This window comes from Taudactylus pleione, unplaced genomic scaffold (genome assembly GCF_031769625.1).
Source record: "Taudactylus pleione unplaced genomic scaffold, aTauple2 ptg000033l, whole genome shotgun sequence".
Taxonomy (NCBI): domain Eukaryota; kingdom Metazoa; phylum Chordata; class Amphibia; order Anura; family Myobatrachidae; genus Taudactylus; species Taudactylus pleione.
The window spans coordinates 2,027,501-2,052,551 of record NW_028284435.1 but is presented as its reverse complement, the minus strand read 5'-3'; the positions used below and the strand labels follow the sequence as shown (position 1 = coordinate 2,052,551).

At 42.0% G+C, this 25,051-nt stretch overlaps 1 protein-coding gene across 3 annotated transcripts in view; it reads left to right on the top strand.

Moving 5' to 3' along the window:
• ANTXR2 (ANTXR cell adhesion molecule 2) overlaps window positions 1-25,051 on the top strand; it is a 236,625-nt gene that overhangs the window by 208,704 nt on the left and 2,870 nt on the right. The gene's annotated exons all lie outside the window — the stretch shown is intronic.

Sequence of the window (25,051 nt, the reverse complement as noted above, 5' to 3'; positions counted from 1 at the left end):
AAAAAAAAATCCCTGTGTTGATCTGCAAATTACCTGGTAAAAGTGCTTTACCTGGTAATTTCATTTTCTGTGTGAAAGGGGGGTAACTTTTAAAGCAACATGTGTACTGTATGTAACTGCATCTGTTGATAATAAAACACAGGATTTGAGAGAAAATTAGATCAGCTAATTGTGTCCATAGGCATAATTGCAGATGCCCCTTTAGCTGTTTTGGAGATTTGTCTGTGAATTTAATTTTTTCCATGAAATTGCCCCTAAGACTGAACAGTTGTAAAATGCCTTATCTGTTTTATTTTGTATGTTGTATGGTGGATTTAATTCTAAGTAAATGTTTTTTTGTTTTTTTTTGTGTGGCAGCGATAATAACTGAATATTATGATATTCAGTGGTCATGTAATGTCGGAAGTGTATATTGTTCTTGCTGTAAAGTTACATCAAATATCAATTTGTCTACAAATGTGTAAACAACTATTTGAACTGGAGATGAGCGGGTCCGGTTCTCCGGCAACCGGACTCACCCGAACTTCGTGTATCCGAGCTGAGATCCGGATCCGACTCGGGTTTTCTCCCCTGACTTGGATCCAAAAACGAGGCAAAATGCGTCATCTGCCCGCTGTTGGATTCTCGCGGGTTTTGGATTGTATAAAGGTCCCAGTTATCTGCGCCATTTTCATTCCGGCTGTGGAGAGTGTACAGAACAAACGTGTTGCTCTGTCTGTGCACGTGCTGCTGTGTCACTGTGTTGTCCTGTCGGCTGCTGCTCTGCTGTCCATAAAGCGGCTGGGACTGCAGTACATAAAGGGGGGGCTTCAGTAATCAGTACATAAAGGGGGTGCTGCTGTTTCACTGTTGTCCTGTCAATCAAGGGGCTGTGGCTGCAGTACATAAAGGACTGTACTGTGTTGTCCATAAAGGGGCTGGGCTGCAGTACATAAAGGGGGCTTCAGTAAGCAGTACATAAAGAAGTGCTGCTGTGTCACTGTTATCCTGTCAATCAAGGGGCTGCAGTACATAAAATGCTGCTGCTGTGTTGTCCTGTCCATCAAGGTGGCCAGGGCTGCAGTTCATAAAGGGATGCTGTGTTGTCAGGTTTTTTTTGTGTTAGCTATGCTATTATTGTTTGGTGACACTGCCAGCCAGACCGCAGTTTATCATCCACGTATTTATGACTCTGTAGGTGGTCCATCCGCACTCCACAGGGGTGCTTTATTGTCCATAAAAGGGTGTTGTGTTGTTCATCAAGGGACTGTTGTCAGGTTGGGAATTGCTTTTCTAGTGAAGTGGAATCTAGATGGGATTTGGTAGTGAGGACACTGGACCTCAATTAACTGTCTAAAACCCACTGCATTATTGGTGGATATTGGACGCACATCTAATACAGCATAAATGTTATGGCATCAGTGAACCCCTGTGAAACTGGATGACTGATGTCATACTTTCTCCCCCTTGCAAAGGATTGTTTAACAGTCAATTGTTTTTTAAAGTACTACTAGTAGTCTTCCTAGTCCCCTTCTGGGATGAAAATCCACTCGCAGCAGCAGGCATAGCACTCAAGGATTCTTCTGGGGAAATGACTGATGTGAATGATTTAAATATTTTTTTGTAAATGCCTCCTCTCCTCCCCTACCCTCCTCTCTCATAATTTTGCTTTGGAATAAAAAAAAAATATTAAATTTACTGCTAATCAAATCTTCCATTCCTCACCTTCAACTACATACATACTCCAATTCCCTAAGGCCTCTTGAATAAAAAAAAACATTTGTTTCCTGATGTGCCATGTTGGAAGTTGAACTGCCACAGCTGCTGCAATCTTTGACATGCGGGTGCTGAATGCCAAAAATGTCCAGAAATGTTTATGGCCACAGACAACATCTCCTGCATGCCCCTTTAATTTAAAAAAAAATATTCTGAACCACCAAGTTGATTTTGTGGGCAAAACATGGGACATATTTTTCATGTATACTCTCCCCTCCTCCATCATAAATTTGCTTTGGGATCAAAAAATTAAATTAAATTTACTACCAATTAACCCTTCATTTCCCTGCCTTCAACTACATAAATACTGCAACTTCCTCAGGCCTCTTGATTAATGAAACCGTATGTTAACTTATGTGCCATGTTGGAAGTTGAACTGCCACGAGTTTGTGCAAATTTTGGACTTAAACTGGATGAAAACAATATTGTGAGCTGTGAGGTGGTCAAAATTGACTGGAAAAGAGTGGAAATTAATGTTATTGAGGTTAATAATACTAAACAAAAAAAAAAAATTATGTGATTTTAGCAGTTTTTATAAATTTCTGAAAAAAAATACAGTTTCAAAACCAAAACACCCAAGGGCGGTTTTGTCAAAACCAAATCCAGATCCAAAACACTAAGGAGATACAGATCCAAAACACGGGGGTCGGCGCACATCCCTAATTTGAACAAGTTCAAATTATAAGTTAAATAACAATATGGTTGAAAAAGCAACTAATGTTATAACATACTAAGGGAAGGGGAATAGAAACTACAAATAGCAACATTTACTAAATGATATGGTATAAGCAATCTGCTTGGTAAAGGAATATATATTATTGCATAGATTTATTGCTATACATGAAACAAAACAACCAACCCAGCTGCAGTTGGTATAGAGATTTGTTCCTAACTACTATTCTATTCGTTTGAGGCTTAATACTTTTTGATTACTTTATCTAAGATTGTATTGTTAATATAACTTATTATCCAAAAAATAAATAAAAATCAGGTACAAACTCAGTGGGTCTGATGCTGAGTCAAACGATTGTGTAAACGAGGCCTGATTCAATTTAGGATGGAATTGCATAGCTGCATGCAAGAGCTTTGCAATTCCATCCTTGCAATTACGGTAATGCAGCAGGAGGCATCGCGATTCCTGCATGCATTACTTATTTGAGCTGCTTTGATCCGATGCCGCGTTGTGCAATGCAGCATCGGATCATCTGCGAGAACATCGGCTGGCTAAGTGACCCATGGTTACGCAAGCCGACCGTCACAGATGAGAGAAAGAGGCTAGGATATCTGTCAGCTCCTGGCCTCTTCCCTCCCCCCCAACGGTGGCGACAAACCTCTGTTTCGGGAAATGGAGGCCGTTGCCACCCCCTCCTTCCCACAAACAGCAGCAGACTGTCAATCACTGCCAGTTTGCGTGCAACATGCTGGACTCGTACTGCAAATGCGAACAACGTGTCAGGTGCCTGCTGAATCAGTCCCACAGTCCGTATGGATAATGTCGCAGTTGCAATTGAATCACACATTCTCAGAAATGTCTTGAAAATGTAGTAGGTATCCCAACGATGGAATCGGTATGTAATACTGACAGACGGGATCCAGGCGATCAAAATCCCGACATTTGGATCTCGACAGTGTTAACATACCAACACTTGGTGGTCGGTATACTAACCCTCTCGGTACCTTAACCCTAACCATCCCTCCCTGGTGCCTGAACCTAACCTCCCCCCCTAGTGCCTAAACCTAACCTCCCCACACCCTAAACCTAACCCTCCCCACTTAGTGCCTAACCCTCCCCCTAGTGCCTAACCCCTAAACTTAACCCTCCCCCCCATGCCAGCACCGGGATTGTGACCGGCGTCTGTATTCTGGCGCCGGTAAGGTAAGCGTCGGCATCCAGACTGCCGGGATGCCAAACGCATACCCCAACGATGTATAATGCCTTCTGTACTGAAGTATCCACCTGAAGCACCAAGTGACTTAACCAAAAACCTGCACCACATCTACCTTATTAGCTATCCAGCAATCATCCTGTTGCATAATCTCCACTTACTGGACACTAGTGAAAAGGCTTTGTTGACTTTTCTCCTATGTCCTCTGTATTCCATATGATAACTTATACTATTTTAAACATGAGCTATTATACTAGGCAAGTAGAAGGACTCCTGACAGTAGCAAGACGTGTTATCTACTTACATATGCTAACCATACCAGCCAATCTTTCCAGTCAGTTCTGAAAAATTCTGGTTATACTCAAACACGAGCAACGTAGCACTCAAAGTTACTTTTGACATCGATGTGGTTATATTTATAGGGGCGTTCTATAATAAGTAATCCACAACCTTCATTTCCAGCAAATGTTTACACAGATAGCAGGCATCCCTGGAATACAAACCATTTTTGTTGGTGGCATACATTATAGCTGTGTTTCCAAATAAAATACTTAACATCTTAATAAAGCAATAATATTGTAACACTGAATTGAGGACCTGATCCAGCTTTGGAAATAGAGTGAGATTTAGCACTTAATTGATCATCTTGGTGAAACCATGCTGCACTGCAGAGGGGCAGATTTAAAATATGTAGAGAGATTTAGATATGGGAGGGGCATGTCCAAACTGACATCTAAAGTGCAGTGTAATAATAAAGCTGTGCAGTATTTGTGGGCTACATAGAAAAGCAGCCAGTATTTACACTACATTCAAAAAAATTAGCTTTTATACCCCTTGCTTTGCAACATGGTTTGTCCAGGTACACATTTAAATGCTAATTCTCACTCTATTTCCAAAGCTTAATCAGGCCCTGAGTTATAGGGTTTGAGGCCTAAAGGCAAAGGTAACTATGTAATGGCTCTGCTGTTCCACATTTCTTCACATATTGGCCCTCATTCAGACCCACTCGCAAGCGGGCGCACGTACGTTAGGCGTACGTACAAAAATATTTAAATTCAATGGCTCGCTCGTATTTTCGTTCGCATCTAAAATTCCTCCCTAAACTCTGACGACCCCTCCTCTAACTAACGAGCGTACGAAATAGCGAGCGTACATCCCCGAAATGGCTTGAAAGGAACGCACGCACACGTATAAACAGGAAGTGGCCTTGTCAGATGTCGATTACCTGCTCCTTTATTCTGCCTACCTCCATCAATCGTATCATGCCAATCAATGTATCAATTAGCTTAATTGTTTGTTTTTTTTCAACACAATGCAAGAAACTTTACTCTTGTCCGTGTTTGTGTTTACCCGCAGAATACGTACGGATGAAACATTCGCTTTTATTGTTCAAAAAACATGTGAACCACAATTAAACAATTGTACTATTGCTGTGGATCCCCGCATATTTCCCTGGGTTCATTTCTTTATTTAAATTTGCTTACGCATGTCACTGCATCAAGCCTATCCTAACTCTCCAGAGATTTCTGGCCCTGTCGAACACATGACTCATACACTAACCAATAAAATTGCTCCTGTTAATTTCCAAAATACATTAGCCAATCAGAAAATTTTTACACACTTTATCAAAAATGATTTTTAAGAAAAACACCATTGCCATCATGAGAGCCTCCGCATTCACCAGGCGTGAGCTGCTGGTGCTTACGGAGGTCATGGATCGCCGGATCACCAGCCAGCCTCAACCCATGACCAACCGGCAGAAGCGCTCCGCGTATGCGGAGGTACGGTCCCGCCTGCGGTCCTTCGGCTCACGCCGCAACATCGGGCAGCTGGAGCGCAGGTGGTCCGACCTGCAACAGCGAACGCCCCGCTTGCTGGCATGCTTTCGCATGCAGATCCTGGCAAGTAAGTGTTATGTATTGTGGTTTTAATGTTTGTGTTTGTGGGGCAAACTGCGTGTGCATGTTTTCCTGTCTGTTCTATTTATTATTTGTACTCATATCTGCGTCTGCATGTTTTCCTGTCTGTTCTATTTATTATTTGTACTCATATCTGCGTCTGCATGTTTTCCTGTCTGTTCTATTTATTATTTGTACTCATATCTGCGTCTGCATGTTTTCCTGTCTGTTCTATTTATTATTTGTACTCATATCTGCGTCTGCATGTTTTCCTGTCTGTTCTATTTATTATTTGTACTCATATCTGCGTCTGCATGTTTTCCTGTCTGTTCTATTTATTATTGGTACTCATATCTGCGTCTGCATGTTTCCCCTCTATTTCTGATTTTTTAATTCTACTGCTATTTTTTTTGGTTTTATTTTATTTTATTTTTTTTTTTTTTGTTTGGTTGCCCGGATTTGTCCATAAACTAAACGCAATTTCTTTGACATATTTTAGGGGGACAGCCAAGACTCCGCCGTCAACGTCCGTCCAGACGGCGTTCCCGCCCACTCTCCCCAACCCCCAGCCAACACTCCACCCCAAATCTTTCCCCTACTCCCCACTCCTCCCCATCCTTCCCAGACCCTCTCCCGGAAATGTCGGGCCTCCTTCCCCTCCGTCCCACTTCCCCCTCTCCTCCACCCACCCCTCTTCCAATTACCCCCTCCCCGGAGTCCAGCATAACTCCGCCCCATTCTTTGGGGAATGACGGATCCTCCGAGGAGGATCATGGAGGTTTGGCCGGAGCTCCCGATTTGTCTCCCGGTATGTTTTTTTAATTTTTTTTTTAAAGCACAAACTGTTTGTATGTAATCATGTGTCGTGCCTTTCTTCGTGTTTTTGTGGCTTGACTTTTGTTGTTTACCTCTTCCTGGTGATTTAAGCATACACATATCATACCTGTGGGAATTTGTACCTAGGCCTTGTATTTTTGCCAGCCCACCCTTTTTATTTCTGTTTTTGGGTTTAGGAGTGATTTGGTTTTTTTTTTAAGTTTTTCTGTGGATTCCCTATTGTTGTATTAACCCACACACTTTTCTCACCCACAGAGGAACAGAGGCGTCGGCAAGAAGTGGCGGATGTTGTGGGGCAGATGCGCCAACATGTAATCGGCCTTCTGGTGGCCCTCGACCGGCTGTCTGGCCTCCTTCGGCATTAGATTTTTTTTTTTGGTTCTATTTTCCAAATAAATTTATTAAGACAAATATACGTTGTGGCTCATTTTTAAAAACCAAAACCAAGATAGTTTAGCCTGACATAAGTTCCTGCAAGGATTTCCCTTTTTTAAAAGTTAGATTGTGTTTTGTCTTTGTATGTCAAACAGACACCAGAAACACATAACAGTAACAATGTCATTTCCCTTTTTGGGTGTAGTGTCAATTACAGATTTCTACATTTTCCAGGTTCCTACTTGGTGCGCAAGCTGCTTAGGCCAATCTTACAAATCCCAAGGTTGGGCCAGGCTTCCTTTTGGTGTGGATTGGGAAGCTGAAAACATATTTCAGTTTTGCTCAACTGGCGTCAGTACTGGTTTACCCCTTAGTCAAATGTAACTTGTGTTAACCTGGTTACACTTGCTGTTAACGTCCCAAAAAAGGAAGACCATTTCACTCTTCAAACATTTATTCACAACATAACAGAGAAAACAAAGTGGTCATTCCCAAAAAAAATACACAGTGATAAATTCAAATACAACACATACCAAGAAATAATTAAATAAAAACACAAAATCAAGAACTGGTTGACGAAGGACCATGCCAACATGATTCCACAAACATGGCGTTGCGATATGGGTTCCAGAATATATGCCCAAAAGGACCAGATCCAGGTTTGGTAAGGGTAGCAGGAAGTAGTGAGCGTTGGAGTGCCAAAGATTATGTGAACAAACAGAAGATGGTGAGAAAAATAAAAATAAATTAGATGTTCGCCAAAAAACACAAACACATTAGGTATAAACACTGGAGTTTTGTTCAAACTTACCTAAAAAATCTGGCCACCACATCATCGCGTATGGCCCCCCCACATACTGACCTTCGACCAACCTCGGGGGGGCCATCCTCAGGTAAGGCATCCTCTGGCTGCATTGGGACACCACTCCTTATGGCAATGTTGTGAAATATCCCACACAGGACCACAATTTTCGACACCATATCCGGCACATACATGAGCTCGCCACCAGAGCGGTGGAGGCATCTGAATCGGCCTTTTAAAAGGCCGATACAGCGCTCCACCACTTGCCTGGTGGCTGTAAGTGCGGAATTATACGCACTTTGTGGCCCTGGTGTGGGAGCCAAATAAGGAGTGAGCAGCCAGGACATGCAAGGGTATCCACTGTCTCCTGTGAACAAAAATAGACCACATCAGGAACACTGTGTATCAAGCTTAACATTGTTATGTACTAAAGGTCTCCACTTACCCAGAAGCCACGCATCACCAGCTTGTAGGTTGGTTAATTTCTGCCATATCCCTGATTGCCGGATGACGAAGGAGTCATGAGCACTTCCGGGTAATTTAGCATTCAGGGACAGGATCTGGAGGGAGGCATCACATACCACCATTACATTCAGGGAGTGATAGTGTTTCCTGTTTCTAAATATTGCCTCCAGCCGTGCTGGAGGCTGAAGTGGTATGTGAGTACCATCCACAACCCCTATGATGTGTGGGAAGCCAGCTATTTGGTAAAAATTGGCCTTGGCCACACTAAGGGCACCCATATCCAAAGGCATTTTAATAAAATGATGGAGGTGCTTGAAAAGTGCCTCCATCACTGCCCTCAGGATCCTGGAAAAGGAGGATTGGGAGATGCCCGCCACTATTCCCACCGTTGTTTGAAATGATCCTGAGGCACAGAAATGTAACACCGCCATAAATTGCGTCAGTGGTGGTATTGCTGTTGGACTGTCAATTTGCCGCTCAAGATCACTTTCTATTAATGAGAGAGTGTCTATGATGATTTTGGGAGGTAGACGGTAGCGTCTTAAAACCTCATCATCGGGCATTCCAAAAAGGGTGACACGTGTTCGAAATATCTGGGGCCTTGCATGCCTACGATGCCTACGCCTGGGACGAGTTTGAGGTTGGTCGTCTTCCGGGAGCAGGGCCAGAACAATTCGCCCCAGATCTACCTGAAATTCAAAGTTTACAATGTAAGGCTTTTGACCCACCCCAAAAGTAAGAAAAAACAACTTAGCTTTCTGATACCATCCATAGCTGCTTACATGCCGGGGTATTGTCATGATACGTATAAACTGTAAAAAAGCCAACAATGAGACTTCAAAAATTTAGAGGGTGTTTTTTTTGTTTAAAAATTGTTGCAAGCCAACACAGAAAATAGTGGAAAAACACATTTGGCCATCGATGAAAACGACATTGCACACCGTACGTCAAATAGGGTTCAAATGGACCCAAAAAATGGAAAAGGGAAAAGCAAAACTGGATTATATGATGAATAAGCCGTCAAAAATGCGGTAATTAAATCGCAAATGCAAGTCGCTACACCAACAGTCAAAAATGCGGTAATTAATTCGCAAATGCAAGTCACTACACCAACAGTCAAAAATGCGGTAATTAATTCGCAAATGCAAGTCACTACACCAACAGTCAAAAATGCGGTAATTAATTCGCAAATGCAAGTCGCTACACCAACAGTCAAAAATGCGGTAATTAAATCGCAAATGCAAGTCGCTACACCAACAGTCAAAAATGCGGTAATTAATTCGCAAATGCAAGTCGCTACACCAACAGTCAAAAATGCGGTAATTAATTCGCAAATGCAAGTCACTACACCAACAGTCAAAAATGCGGTAATTAATTTGCAAATGCAAGTCACTACACCAACAGTCAAAAATGCGGTAATTAATTCGCAAATGCAAGACAAAAAATGGACTTACACAACTCGAATATATAAGATTTCCACAAAAAACTTCTTTGGGTCCGAAAACCAAAAAAAACTAAAAAAGATGAAATGAGTGTTAAACAAATTAACGAACCACAAAACAGAAGAATACACCAATTGGCCACAAATTTGAATGCACAAAACTTACCAAATCAGGAAAGGATGTGGAAAAAATGAAAAAAATGCGAACGGAAAAACCAAAGAAATGTAGCAAAAACAAACAAAAAACCAACTCTGCCAAATCCTCCAAACGCAAACAACCAAATCCAAACCACTTAACCGACAACACTCCAACAACCCCACCTCGACTCCACACACACCAAGCCATAAATAGTGTTTATTTTCCCGCACAAATTAAGGATGAATCATAGGGACGCACAATCAATGATGCGGCCGCAAACTAAGGACGCATGTATAAATACGTCACGAAATCACATAGAATTTCTGGATGATTTCATGCTGGAAGCAGAGACATGGCTTCAAACCAGGGAAACAATAGTCAAAATTGCGGCGGTAAGGCCTTCATGCATTTTGTGTCAATGATTCTTTTAAAACATAATATTGTGCAAGTTGTGAAGTGGCTAAATCTGCATATTTACCCAAATAGGTGAGGAGGATGACATGGAAGAGACTGCTGGCCCCAGTCAACCCGCCAAAGCTGGCAAAAAAAAAAGGCAGCCACATTTCACAAGCAAGGAGATGGAGGTTTTGATCCAGAAGTGCGTTGACATCCTGCCCCAGGCAGCCAGGAATATGAGCCAAAGCCAGAAGTGGAGAATGTGGGAGGAGGTCGCCGTTGCTGTCAATAGGGTGGGTGATTATGTCCGTCTAGCCCGGGATGTCAAACGGCGGTAAGTAAACACTTTCCCATCCTATAAACAAACCCCATTGTAAAAAAAAGGATAATGGTTCCAAATTCATTCCACAGATGGGCAGACTTCAAATATCGTCTCAAACAAAAACTTGCCGACAGGGCTAGGCATGCAAGGGGGACAGGTGGGGGTCCCACCCCTGTGTCATTGGAGTTGACAGACTTAGAAGAGATGGCACAGGGGTGTGTGCAGGCTGTGGAGGTGTTTGGCGTGTCCAACATGGATACGGACATGCCAGACTTTGCGGCTCCTCATGTTGGCCAAGGTAAGTCTTGTGATGTCACCAACTCAGAAATGCTATTGTGCCAATATGTAGATTCTAATGTGAGTCTTTTCTCCAATTTCCTAACAGAGACAGAGGCGGATGAGTCTGCTCCAGAGGGGAGCCTTGGGCGCAGAATTTCTGCTGGCTCTGCAGGGGAGGAACCAGTACATCCGGCTGAGGACCCTGCAGAAGCCAGTCCAGGGCGTGCCCCCTCGCAGGCAGTGGGCCTCCTCACAGAACTCAATTTTAAATCGGATTGCCATACGGAGATTCTGCAGAGGATGGACGCCAGTCTGATACGGGTGGCTGAGGCCCTGGAGCAAAATGCTGCGGCCAACGTGACCATTGGTCAGGCCCTGGCGGAAAATACCAGGGCCAACATCCGCATCGCCGATGCCCTGGAGCAGCTCGTTCGCCAGCACATGGTGGAGCCGACCTCCCTTCCTGCCGGAACATCCGGATCCTCCACCTCTGGCACAACATCAGCCAATCCTCCAAATGTGCCTAGCCCTGTGCCTAGTCCAGAGGCCACAACATCTGCCTCTGGACAGGCCAGCCCGATGGCATCCCGGACCCGGTCTGGCGCCCACCCTCACCCAGCCAAACGGGCGAGAAAACGGTGACAGCAATGGCGACTTTTCCCACACTCCTTCTGTGCTTGGCTCATATTCCTTTCTGGTCAAAACTTCCCTCTCCTTTCTTGTGAAATGTTTTTAAATTTTGTATTTACGCTTATGTTAGTAGTTATGTTATATTTTTTTTTGGATCAAATATCTTGGCCACAAAAAAAGGCAATACAATATTAGGCCAATTTGTTTGTGTGTAAACAATAAATTAAAAACAAAACACTGACATTGTATTGTGACATTATTGTACAAATGGGTTACATTTAATCCTGGCCTTAAACGCAAAAACTGACCCTCTTTAAAAAAAAAAAAGGCCTCTTTAAGGAACGTTTAAAAAATCACATAGCGATGCAAATTCCACAGTAAACCAAAAAAAAGGGGAGCTAATTAAAAGATGATGACATTATTGTTACAATAGGCCATAACCACCAAATTGTGGCCAAAATAAAACCCCCAAAATGTACGCTAATTGATTGTGTAATCATGACATTAGCAGCTCTGATTTCCACCTGCGTACGCTTTTGTGCTATCCCAATAAACTGCTTTCCAAACACATACCAAGCCGGATTTCAATCCAACACTAATTACTTTACTGACCAGCCGCGATTAATCGCTGCACCATCGTGGAGTCCCGGGACGGAGGAGAAGGCCATCGCCAATGTGGTCGAGTAATCCTGACCCTAAGCTGTGCGAGCATTTTGAAGGGAAAGCGGATGTTTCAGTGACGTATGAGACGGTCCGAACACATTTGACGTTCGCATCTGCTAATGTATGTACGCCCCAAAAACGCCTCGCCACGCCTGCGTTTTTTCATCTCCACCCCCGTCAACACCCAAAAACGCCCTGTTCTGTCAATCACATTTGACATGTCACTTCCTGTACGCTATTTTAGGAACGAGAGAAAAAAAGCTCGCAATCTGCCGTACGCACATGCGCAGTGTAACACCGACGCATGCGCGGTTAGTCAACATCGGAACGCAACGAGCGTACTGTTGTTAACGTGCGGCTCTGAATGAGGGCCATTGTCCTTTAGTCAATCTTTTCAATTTAACGAGACTCCTATACTTTGACATTTGTAATATCTAACAATTTATACGTATGAACACAACCTCCAATTTCTAAGTACTTCAGGAGCAATTTGCCTCAATCAGTGTTAAAAGTGATGCACATTAGCGTATTGCATACCTGCAGGATGTGTAAATGTAATATCCGTGTATTGTACGTGAAGAGGCAGACTAAATAAATAAAATATGCTCATTTGTTTTAGAATTTCCATTGTTGACTTGGGAATGGTAAGCTCTCACAAATCTCAGCTTTAACCTTGCCAATTGCTGTATGCCTGTAAGTGCGCTGCAGTTATTTGGAACATTTCTACATTGGCGCTGGCATCCTTTTGCTAGATTACATTTATGCATTAGTACCATCTGTGCTTGCTGCTCCTTCTGCAAGTTAGCCCTGGCCAAATGACTGGCATTTATCTGGAAGTGCATTTTAAAAAGGGGGGAAAAACATAGCTAGCAAGACGGTAAAAGGAGACTTTACGGTCTACAAAGAATTGCTAGTAACAACAAGGGAAGCTAGAAGACACACAATTCAAACACATCTGCAACTCCAGTACGTCTTTCTGGGGGTTTTTTTCAAAACAGTATTACTTCATTTATTCCTATAGATTCAGTATTATTACAGTTTGTAAATTATTTAAAAATTTTAGTAAATTTGGTAATAATTATAATTTATCCCTTTATATATAATATAGGGCCTGATTCATGTTTGTACACAAATGCAATCGCAGTTGCAATCGCTCACGGATGCTAATTGTGAAAACATGCTAATGACTCCCCCTGCCGTCCATTACATAGAGACGCCCACTGAAAGCATCTCACATCTGCCGCTCATACACATAACCGGAAACTTTGGAAACATCGAATGTAAATCAGGCGGTCATTAGCCTGATAGGTTAGAGAAGGTCTAACCTATCTCAGACACAGCGAGTCTCCAGACACACTGAGGGCGTTCCTGATGCGAGCAAGAACGCAGTGGCTAATTTATGCACGCTCAGAAAACAGTGTTTAAACGGTTCTAACATGTCTGCGTTTCTGTAGCCAACCCCCATTACCTTCTCCAAACGCTGACTACCTGTCAATAACTTTGCGAATGAATCCTCTGTGCGAAAGTAATCGCAATACAATCGCTGCACGTGTGCAGTGCAGCTTATGCGCAATGGCTAATAATCGCTCAATCTGCATAAACATCAGCATTTGCGTACAAACATGAGTTTCTTTTAGTTTCTATTTTTATCTAGTGCTCACAGTAATCACTATAGACACTTTGGTGATTGTTAATTTTGTTATAAAGAAGACTGAAATCAGACAGATAAATGGGGCAATATTATTATTATTAATTATTATTATTATTATTATGCACCACCATATTACACAACACTATACATTACGAGGAACATGATACAAACAAATGGCATACAATAACATGAAACATATGGTAAAAATGACCCTTCCCCTTATGAACTAAGAGGTGGGGGCACACTGGATACATAAAGTAGAAGAATAACAATTGTTATTAGAGTAACAACAGCTGTTCAGCCCAATTACTGAATAACCAGATTTATCAGCATACAGTGTTTGCCACACACATAGAGACAGAATTGCACATGCTCAGTAATGGTGCATACACACGGTCAGATTTTTCCTTCAGATCTGAACGATAACGATTTAAAAATCATTCAGTCGTTCATATCTGAAGGAAAATCTGACATATCTGACATGCCTGAACGATGGACGATCAACGATGCGCGTTCCCGTTTTGTCAGATAACGATATCTGACATCTGATGTGTTTGCAGTCAGACTTGGACGATTCCATTCATTTTAATGCAGTCAAAAATCGCTCAATCGTTCAAATCGTTCAAAACTTTGGTAAAATCGTTCAAATCGTTCAATCGATCATCTGACAAATCTGACCGTGTGTATGCTCCATTACTCAGATCTTGGATTTTGCGCTGAATGACAGACACTATTATAAATTGAAAGTGGACCTATCAGCTACACACATTGATAGCAGCCATTTTTAGGCCGAACTAGTACTGTACGTAAGGGAAAGTGTGATGTGGTCAGGATCCCAGCGGTGACCATCCTGATAGTCACCATACCGGCAGCAGAATCCCGATGGGTCAAACTACAGACAAATAATGATGGTTAGGGTTAGGGATAGGCACTAGGGAGAGGGGTGGGTTAGGGTAAGAGTTAGAATACACACCAATATCCATGAGAATTTTGTCTATTGGGATTCCACTGCTGGTACTGTGACTGACGGGATGGTCACCACGGGGATATCATACCTTACCCAGGAAAGCAGTCACTAGGAGCTAGTGACAACACAGAAGAACTTGCATGTGATGCCTCAAACTAGTTCCCAGCAAATTGATATGTTGAATACTGGTTTAGCCCACAACATCAGATTTCAGTGTTTGAAGGTAGAGCTGGATGGGATTAAACTTCCCATCAACTGACATCAGCTTTTCCATGAGATGCCACTCTGTGCACCAACATTTCCCTCATCCTATACTTCTGCCCGCCACCTTTTCTCTCACATATTCCTTGCTGCACCCAGTTTTACCCCCACAGCTTTCTGCTTACATAACCTTTAGCTCACTAGCGTATCCCCTCACATGGCCCTCTGCACACCTGCTCTTCACTCACATGCCAACTCTGCCCACCAACATGCCACTCATATACCACTCCTGCCCACCATCTGGTCACTCACATGCAGAGCCAGCCCTAGGCAAGATTTTGGGTGGTGTCCCCCTAGCACAGCACCCCCTTATCCCAGCACAGCATGGTATCAGCACCCACCTTCACCCACCACCTCTATTTCAGCAGAGCACCCCTCTCCCAGCAGTGAGCATCACAGCACCCCAGCACTCTCCCAGTTCCAAACTTAAGCGCAGCCTGCAGAGATGTCCGACTGAAGGTACAGTAAGCTGTGGGCGGCGGACCCGCTTTCCTGTCTCAGGCTGGCAGGCCGCAGCTGTGTTTGATGATCACTGGAGGCGGAGCCCAGAGGCATGAGGTGCGACTCTCTACTCCGAACTCCACAAAGTTCCATGGTGCAGCAGCCCTCCGGTGACCATTATTTAAAATCCTAAATGAGCCTCTGCCCATGCGCAGAAGCTCATTCTGATTGTGTGACGTCTCAGAGCCGGCCCGGCGCTAACCACTACCCGCCGTCCAGGTGCTCCGCCTCTGCAAACTGCCACTGCAAGCTCACTGTTTGCTGCTGGCAGGTCCGATTGGAACTGTCAGCTGAGCTCCGATCTTGGATGCTGTGCAGTAGCAGCTGCCAGGGTCTCTGCCCAGCCGGCAGAAGGTGCCCCGGCCGTGCCTTCACCAAACCTCCACCGGCCCTAGACGGGCTTGGATGCCCCTAGGCATTTGCTTAGTTTGTCTATGCCTAGGGCTGGCTCTGCTCACATGACACCCCTGCCTACCAACCTGTGACTTAGATACATACTGTAGCTCTTTTTTGCTTTGTGCTATTTTTGTATTTTTATGTAATAATTATAGTTCTTTTATATGTTTAAAGCTCTTTTTTTGTAAGTTTTTTGTTCTTGTGCAATATTTCAGCAGTAATATAAATTGGAATCTCTCAAGGTGCTAAACAACCTAAATGACTAAACATATAAAGGAATAATACTTCCCTTGGTAGATGAAGTAGTAATCTACTAACGGAAATGTTATTCCTTCTTATATTTACATTTTAATATGTATTTAACTTAGTCATTAAGGTTTAGTGCCTTGAGAGGTTCCTATTTATATTATTGTTTAATTATTTTGTTTTTTATTTGGGTGAAGCCAGGAAACCCTCAGGCTGCTGTATACCTTTTCTAGAGCACAATTCTAGCCCTCTATACCCTTTATTTCTCTTATGCAATATTTGTATAATTCTGCAGACAGTGTGCATATAATTCTGATGTGGCCAGCTTTAGTTACTGCCTCCCTAATTTTGTTTATCATTCTTTTTTTATTTTTTGATCAGAATTGTCCCCATGGGCAGACTGGTAATTTATGATCTTATATTGGGATAAAAATCCACTCCAGAGAAACTACTGTATTGTCTTAACCTTATTGTTGTGCTGTTTTAATAGCCTCCTTCTAAAACTCAGTGCAAGCCTACCCTGGTAGGTGATAAAGTCAGGAATATTTCCAGTACTGAAGTTACATAGCATTTTAAATACATATCTCTAAACACTGCACAGTAGGTACTTTTTAAGGCTCCAAAATGTAATATGTCTCTGTTCTCTTTTTAAATACGGCATCTGTTCAATAAATTATTAATACCCCTTTTCCACTGCTTTGCCGGGTTGCACCCGGGATGATGTTCACGCGCCCATCCTGGGCGGACCCGGGTGTCCGCCGGGTCGATGGCATCATCGACCCGGCGGACACCCCATGCAGACAGACGGCTCGACCCAGCACTAATGCCGGGTCGATGATGCCATCGGAGTCACGTGAGGAGCTGGCGCTTGGAGATGATCTCCAAGCGCCTGCTATCCCTATGCAGAGAACGAGAGCCGGTCACACCGTTCAAATGGCTTCATGAGCCCGGTTGAACCCGCGTTCAACCCCGCTCGTGACCAGGGTTGAAATGCGGGGTCTCTCGACCCGGCTTTAGTCAACCCTGCCGTTTCACACAGCAAAATAACCCGGGTTGCTGCACGCTCACGTGCAAAAACCAGTGTTATTGCTGGCAGTAGAAAAGGGGTATAAGTAAGCTGATTACTGCAGTATTCAGTTGCATAAAGTATACTACATTATAATAGTTGCAAAGAACATATAAATAGAGAAAAAAAACTTAGAAAATTTTACTTTTATTGATGTTTTCTTGTTACAACTCAGACCCCAAAGACATATTTATAATAGACTTTAACTGCTATTTTAACAAGCTTATTAGCTTGACATCATTTAATATGCATTCATTGTAATGGTTGTGTTGGGAGTTATTTAAATAGCTACATAAACTTGGTCTACTTTTCACTCGTTTGATGAAGATAATTAATCATCACGTATGAGAGCAGTGGCCGAACAAAATAATATTATAATGCTTTTTTCTTCACTTTTCAAACATTTTATCCCATCACTTTTTTGGAGCTATAGTAACCTGCACCTTGTGATCCTGTTAACAAATTATTATAGCTGATTAGAGATGGAGGAAAACCACTAAGTAGGAACAGATTTCCCACAATCCCCTCCTGCCTTTCCTCTGTTGTGTAATTGCAAAAGTGTATAACCTACATTTTGTAAGGCAAGCAGTGTTATTCCCCAACCACCTTTCCACAAACCCACATACTATAACTCTTAGGAATTAGGTGTGCCAGGAATGAAAATTCCAGACACAGCTGTTTTAAAACATGTGCTGCTCTTAGAAACACCAGATCTGAAATGCATTTAATTCACAGACTGTCTTTAAAAATGTTGCTCTTTGGAGCCCACCTCACCAATTCGTACGGGTATTCATATGTGGGCATTAGGGTTTCTAATCATATTATAATTTTTAAATCTATCTTAACCTATAGATTAGATGTTTTCTATTTTAATATTACAGTGATTTAAATGCAATGGCAAAACCTCAAAAACAAATACTCCTCAATTTAATTACATACATTTACTACCAAAAAAAAACAGAATGCCACCATTTTCTATAAAATACAGTTTTGTTTTCATTTAGCTGATTTTTCCTATTGTTTCTCTACTTTGTGCTATAAAGGAGAAGTTTCTTGCCAAACTTAATACATAGTCGTAAAACAAGGGCATCAATTTCCACTCCATTAGAGATACGCCTTTGCACCTGTTACAGATTTAGTGGCTGATGAAGAGGTGAATGCTAGTCAGTTTTGCGGATATCTATAATATGTATTTACAGTGTGTTGAAAAGAGGCATATTAATGCCCAAGGGAGCCGCCCGTATGTAGCAGACACCTTCAACTGAGCATCAGCCCCACTTAACAAGGCATCTTACCTTGCTCCGGCAAGTGGGTCCTTCCTCCCCCTCCATAGCGTCATCTTCCCAGTGATGGAAGATGGTGCATGTGCACTAGAGAGCAAAGGCCAGAGTCTTTGCGGTCACTGCGTAGCTCCATCTTCCCAAAGATGTCACTGATGGTGCCGCGGAGTAGGGACACGCTTGCAAGGTATGTCATACTTACCGACTATTCAGGAATCCTTTCCGGGAGCAGCTGGAGAGGAGCTGCTGCTCTCAGCTTTCGGGGGCGGGGACAGACTATAGCCATCATTAGAACCGCCCCCTTTTACAGGAAAGCCAGTAATTTGCAGGTCCGTGAGGAGGGGCAGGACTAAAGGATGTGATATTGGTCATTCAGCCCCACCCCCTTCTTATGGACCCACAAATTTCTCGGAAGATATTCCCATCCTGTCTACTTTACTAGGAAGTAGGTTGGATGCGAGAGATCTGTCTACTCTTTCAGGGGTGTGGGGGGTCACCCGAAAAATCAGGAGCCTCCCGCAACTCCTGGGAGAGTAGGCAAGTATGAGGTAAGTATACTTTGGGTGTAGAGTGTGTGGTTTAGGGCCCCCTGAAACCAAAAGTATGGATTGGGATGTTCCAGCTGCAGAGAAGTATGTATAATTATGCATACAGGCAAATAAACACATCTAGTTCCATGCATGTAATAAAGAAGCAATTATAGCCAACTTGCATTCAACTGTGCGTCGGCCCCTTGAAATTTATGGATCTTCAATTTAGGAGCAATAAGGTGAAATTTTGTGCAAGACCGAAGAGTATGTCTTTGTATGTAGTGTTACTTTTATCATTATTAGCAAAATAATTGGAAGATGTGTATTTCTCTTTCGGGCTTAGGACTTTACACTGTTTACTAAATAGGGTTAACAGGTACCAATATCTTTGCACAAGATTTGTGGTGTAAATACATCTGTTTATTGGGTAATACTTTGATACTTAATGAATCTATTTAGTAAACTGCTTATCTGGAATTTCAGACATTGTTTATATAAAATGCACTAATAACATTTTTCTTTGCAATAGCAAATTAGGACATTGGTTAAGCACATGGCCAGAGAGGGTCACATCCCTCTGCCTTATAATGAGTTCCATTTCTCATTGGCACTGAAGGGATTATGGTAAGAAATGGAGTTTGGCATGGTGATTCTTTAGAGGACCCAGTGGTCAGTGTCATTAACTGTGAATTCATTATGACTGTAAAGGATCCATCTATCAGGTTTCACAGTGAAGGCTTCGTTGATGAAGCAGACAGCTGGATCACAGTGGCATCTAGAGGGTTGTTACATAGAGCATGTGGCCAAGCAAGATATAGTCCTTTCTTTACCAGTATATTTATCTGTTTTATATTGCATAATAAAATGTGTAGAAATGTTCCCCCTTCTCGTGTTAAAATGTAATTACTTCGCTACTCCAGCAAAATTGTGTTATATTGGCTTCATAATGGAGACCAGTCACCAGGTCATTTGATGCCATTTTTTTCTTTACTACTTATTCATTTTTCCAAAAGTTACCAAAAACAAAACAAAACAAAAAACATAAAAAAAGATGATCCACCAATTCATTCGGAAGAGAATATTTTATTCAAAGCATTGTGTGTACATCCCGAGATGTTATAAGTCCACAGGGAACCTTTTTTCGGATGCACATTTAACTGTGTGCATGAATCAGTTGCAAGGTATGTATTAGGCAGAGCTTGACGGACTGTATTTTCATATTTTATTACTGTAAGTTATTGACGGTAAATGCAGAGTTGGACGCAAATGCAATTTGCAACATTTTTCAAAAAAATTGGTTTTATTTACTGTGCATGAAACATGTATAAATGCCCAAATTCATGCCAAATGAGACACATGGGACAGCATGTACTAAGTATCACATCCACGATGCGGTACATCCTGCCTCTCATTGGGTACATACCGCGGTATGTACTTAGAAATGCAATGTAAATCGCAAAGGACAGCTCTCCCGAGAAGAGCTTGTGATGCCCTAGGATAGAGGGACTTCCGAGTTTAACACCCAGAAGTCCCTCTGGCATTCTTCTGTGCATGCGTAGGAGACCACAGTCCGCTGGGGGAGATGGGAGGGATCCGATTGGATTCCTCTCAGGGGGAGCATCCTAATAAGAAGCCCATAGACTGCTATTGGGTAACATGACCTGAAGATAACATTACCCACCGGGATGAATTACCCCAATTGTGTAAAACCCCAATTTATTGCTGTGGACCAATTGGTCCACAGCAATAAAGCAGATTTCCATTTCATTTTTAATGTGGAAGGTAATGGATGTAAGTGTGTGTAGCTTTGAACTTAATAACAAATTTAATTTAGTTTTAGTATATTATTCTAATCTCTTTTGTCAAGGTGAATGTGACTTTATTAGTTATTAATCAGACATGTACTGTACTGTAAATTAATTGTGTTCTGTAAATGTATTATTTATTACAGGTTGAGTCTCCCATATCCAAATATTCCAAACTACGGAATATTCCAAAATACAGAATATCTTTAGCATGACTGAGAAGTGAAACCTTTGCTTTCTGATGGTTCAATGTATACAAACTTTGCTTAAAGCTCAAAATTATTAAAATATAGTATAAAATAAGCTTCAGGCTGTGTGTATAAGGTGTCATGAAACATAAATCAATCTCATGTATGTACACAAACTTTTTTTGATACACAACATTATTAAATATATTGTATAAAATGACCTTCAGGCTGTGTGTATAAGGTGTATATAGAACATAAATGCATTCTGTGTGTATATTTGGGTCCCATTCCCAAGATATCTCATTATGGTATGCACATATTCCAAACAACGGAATATTCCAATATCCAAAATACCCCTGGTCCCAAGCATTTTGGATATGGGAGACTCAACCTCTACTACAACCACCACCACAGTGAAGCTACATTTCCAGGAGTAAATCAGGTGCATATAGCACTCTTCTCTTCTGGAGTAAACCAGGTGCATATACTAATCTTCTCTCCTGGAGTAAACCAGGTGTATATACCACTGTTCTATCCTGGAGTAAACTAGGTGCATATTCCACTGTTCTATCTGGAGTAAACCAGGTGCATATACTACTGTTCTCTCCTGGAGTAAACCAGGTGCATATAGCACTGTTCTCTACTGGAGTAAACCAGGTGCATATACTACTGTTCTCTCCTGCAATAAACCTGGTGCATACAGCCCTGGCCAAAAGTTTTTATAATGACACAACTATTGGTTTTCACAAAGTTTGCTGCTTCAGTGTTTATTGACCTTTTAGTCAGATATTGCTATGGTATACTGAAGTAAAATTACAAGCATTTCATAAGTGTCAAAGGCTTTTATTGACATTTACACTAAGTTTATGCAAAGAGTCAATATTTGCAGTGTTGACCCTTCTTTTTCAAGACCTCTGCAATTCGCTCTGGCATGCTGTCAATCAACTTCTGGGCCACATACTGACTGATGGCCGCCCATTCTTGCCTAATCAATGCTTGGAGTTTGTCAGAATTTGTGGGTTTTTGTTTGTCCACCTGCCTCTTGAGGATTGACCACAAGTTCTCAATGGGATTAAGGTCTGGGGAGTTTCCTGGCCATGGACCCAAAATTTTGATGTTTTGTTCCCCGAGCCACTTAGTTATCACTTTTGCCATATGGCAAGGTGCTCCATCATGCTGGAAAAGGCATTGTTTGTCACCAAACTGTTTTTGGATGGTTGGGAGAAGTTGCTCTTGGAGGATGTTTTGGTACCATTCTTTATTCATGGCTGTGTTCTTAGTCAAAATTGTGAGTGAGCCCACTCCCTTGGCTGAGAAGCAACCCCACACATGAATGTTCTCAGGAAGCTTTACTGTTGGTATTCAGTGGTATTCAGTGTTGAAGAAGAAGGGTCAACACTGCAAATATTGACTCTTTGCATAAACGTAATGTAATTGTCAATAAAAGCCTTTGACACTTATGAAATGCTTGTAATTGTACTTCAGGATACCATAGTAACACCTGACAAAAAGGTCTAAAAACACTGAAGCAGCAAACTTTGTGAAAACCAATACTTGTGTCATTCTCAAAACTTTTGGCCATGCCTGTATACTACTATTCTCTCCTGGAGTAAACCAGGTAAATATACTCAGTGACGTGCAGTGAAGTAAATGGCTGGGGAGGCACTGGCTAGTATCAGAGCCAGATTTACACATACATATATGAACCCGAGGCGTCATGTGGGCATTATACAAAGGTGCAGCCGTATATAGTGCTGGAATTTTGGTGTGTTTTGATCAGGGATGTGCGGAAAAGGTAGGGAGGGGAGGCAGTGCCTCACCTGCTATACACTTTCTGCTCCAGAGTTTTGACTACAAAAATTGCCAGAACAACACAAAGAACACATTTATGATATTTTCTTTAATGTCTTCCCATCATTTTCATAGACAAAACTCTGGAGCATACCTAAGCATGACAGGAAAGGCCTCACCTGACCACACTTCACTGCACATACTACTGTTCTTTCCTAGAGTAAACCAAGTGCATATACTATTGTTCTCTCCTGAAGTAAACCAGGTGCTGGAGTAAAGCAGTGCATATTCTGTGCTTACTGAGCTGGATGCATCTTGCTTTGCAGGCTAAGCCAAATATGCATTTGCAATTTAGATGCAATTTCAGTTAAACTCAGCAACTATGTTTAAACATTGCACATTCCAGTTACATACAGCAGTGCACATGAGGAATGCACATGAGGAGTGTATACCTACATCTGGCATAGTAAAATGTTTCCAAATAACTGTATGTATTCACAACATAAAAAGGATCTTCTAATTTAGACCCTGTTTGTCAGGGAATATTTATGAGGTAGCAGGTTATTACAAAAGACAAAAGATTTAGCAGTGAAATACATCCTAATCTAGAACAGGAGCCCTGGAATGTTAATGCTCTGCAGCTGGGGAACTCGACACTCCTTTCTGTTGATGCTTCTTTATCTTGCCTTGGATGGCTAATAAAAGTCACATAGGGCCCAATTTTCAATAATCACATACTCAATGCAATCTGGGCGTGATTTTAGTGCCCATGATCACATTATTATATTGTATGTGCTGGGACATGGGTTCCGGAAGAAGTCCATCCGTGAGACCTCATCAGCGGCCCCTTCACTCCTGTGCTGGGACTTCTATGCATGCGCGGTCTATTGACAATGCATGTTCAGCCTCCAATGCCGGGGAGGGTTCCGGAGCTTGGTAAATCCAACAGCATTGCATCCCCCATAGAACCCTAAGGTGGCTGCGGCTGCTGTCGGAAATGAACACATTCGGGGGCTGTACACATCTCAGGATGGTGTACACTACCAAGTTCCAGAAAAATGCTTTTTCGGAACTTGATGAATTACATAATTTCTACATCCCCAAAATAAAGTATAGGGACTGTGGAAATTATTGTAGGTCAATTGTAACCAGGAAATATCAGTGATATCACTTTTACTGAATGGCCCTGAAACTTAAGTGCTACAAAAGTAGGTGAAAATGTTAATTGTTACCTACTTTTGTAGAAATGAAGGGATGATGAATATACCCCAATATTTGGTGTAATCATCAGAACACATATCTTTTCACCAGGCTCCAGTAAGCGCCAAAGATAAACCTCCAAAGAACCAACTCTGGGGATGCTTCCAAGTACAGTATAACTAGGTAGCATTTCCAGGGTATGTGCTACACTCACATGTATATACCCTTCCTGCTATCACACTTCCCAGGAGTACGTTGCTGCAGTCTAAAGGGGCCTATCCATTAGACAACTTTTTGAACGATCCGAACAAAACCAGGAGGTTTTGGTCGGAACGTTCAGAAAGTCGTCTAATGGATAACCGGCAAGGACCAGCGATGCGCGTGCACACTGGGTCCTTGCTGACCCCCGACTATCTGTGGAACATGCTCGTCAACCTGATGATGAGCATCAGGTTCCACATGTTCACAGATAGGAGGTCGGTCTCCTGCACTGAATGACGTTCAGTGAAAGTCATTCAGTGCGGTCACCACACCCGGCGACCTTAAGGACTGAACGCTAGACGTTCAGTTTTTCAGGTCGCCTAATGGATAGGCCCCTTAAGATGCAAAAAAAGCTAGATATATATGTATTTTGTAATGCATGCATAGTACAGTAATGCACATAATTAGGCCAGACAGAAAGTTGACCAATTTCCAACTCTAAATTGTCCACCATTCACTGCCTGTCCATATAACCATTATATTACTGCAATTGATTATTCGTTTGGGAGAAGCAGAATAACTATCTTCCTCTATTTTACCAATGTTTTTACCTCACTATTTTTTCACTTACCTGTTGCATAAGGGAGACTGGAGCCAATTGAAAAGTGCAGAAGAAATGCATTACCTCTGCTCCTACTGTAGCTTTGAATAGCTTTCGCCATCTCATCCAAGTAACTTTTCCAAACTGCAAAAACTTAACTTCTTGCATTTCATCATTTTATTTAACACATTTTTCAAAATAAAAACATAAAAGCTGGTGCTCATAAATGTTTTGTAAAGGAATTTGAACTTTTCAATATAACTTTGTTTAGGCATCCAAGTACTTTCAGAACAAGATATTCACAGGATTGAAAGATCTATAGAATTCAATATTTCTTTTGGTGACGCCTCTCCTAGTAAATGTATAAAATTACATAACTTGCATAAATCTCAAATCTTTCCGCAATGTGCGTTTTGGAGTACACAGTGCTATAAAAACACCAAATATTCATAATATAGATCTGTACTCTGTAAATAAGT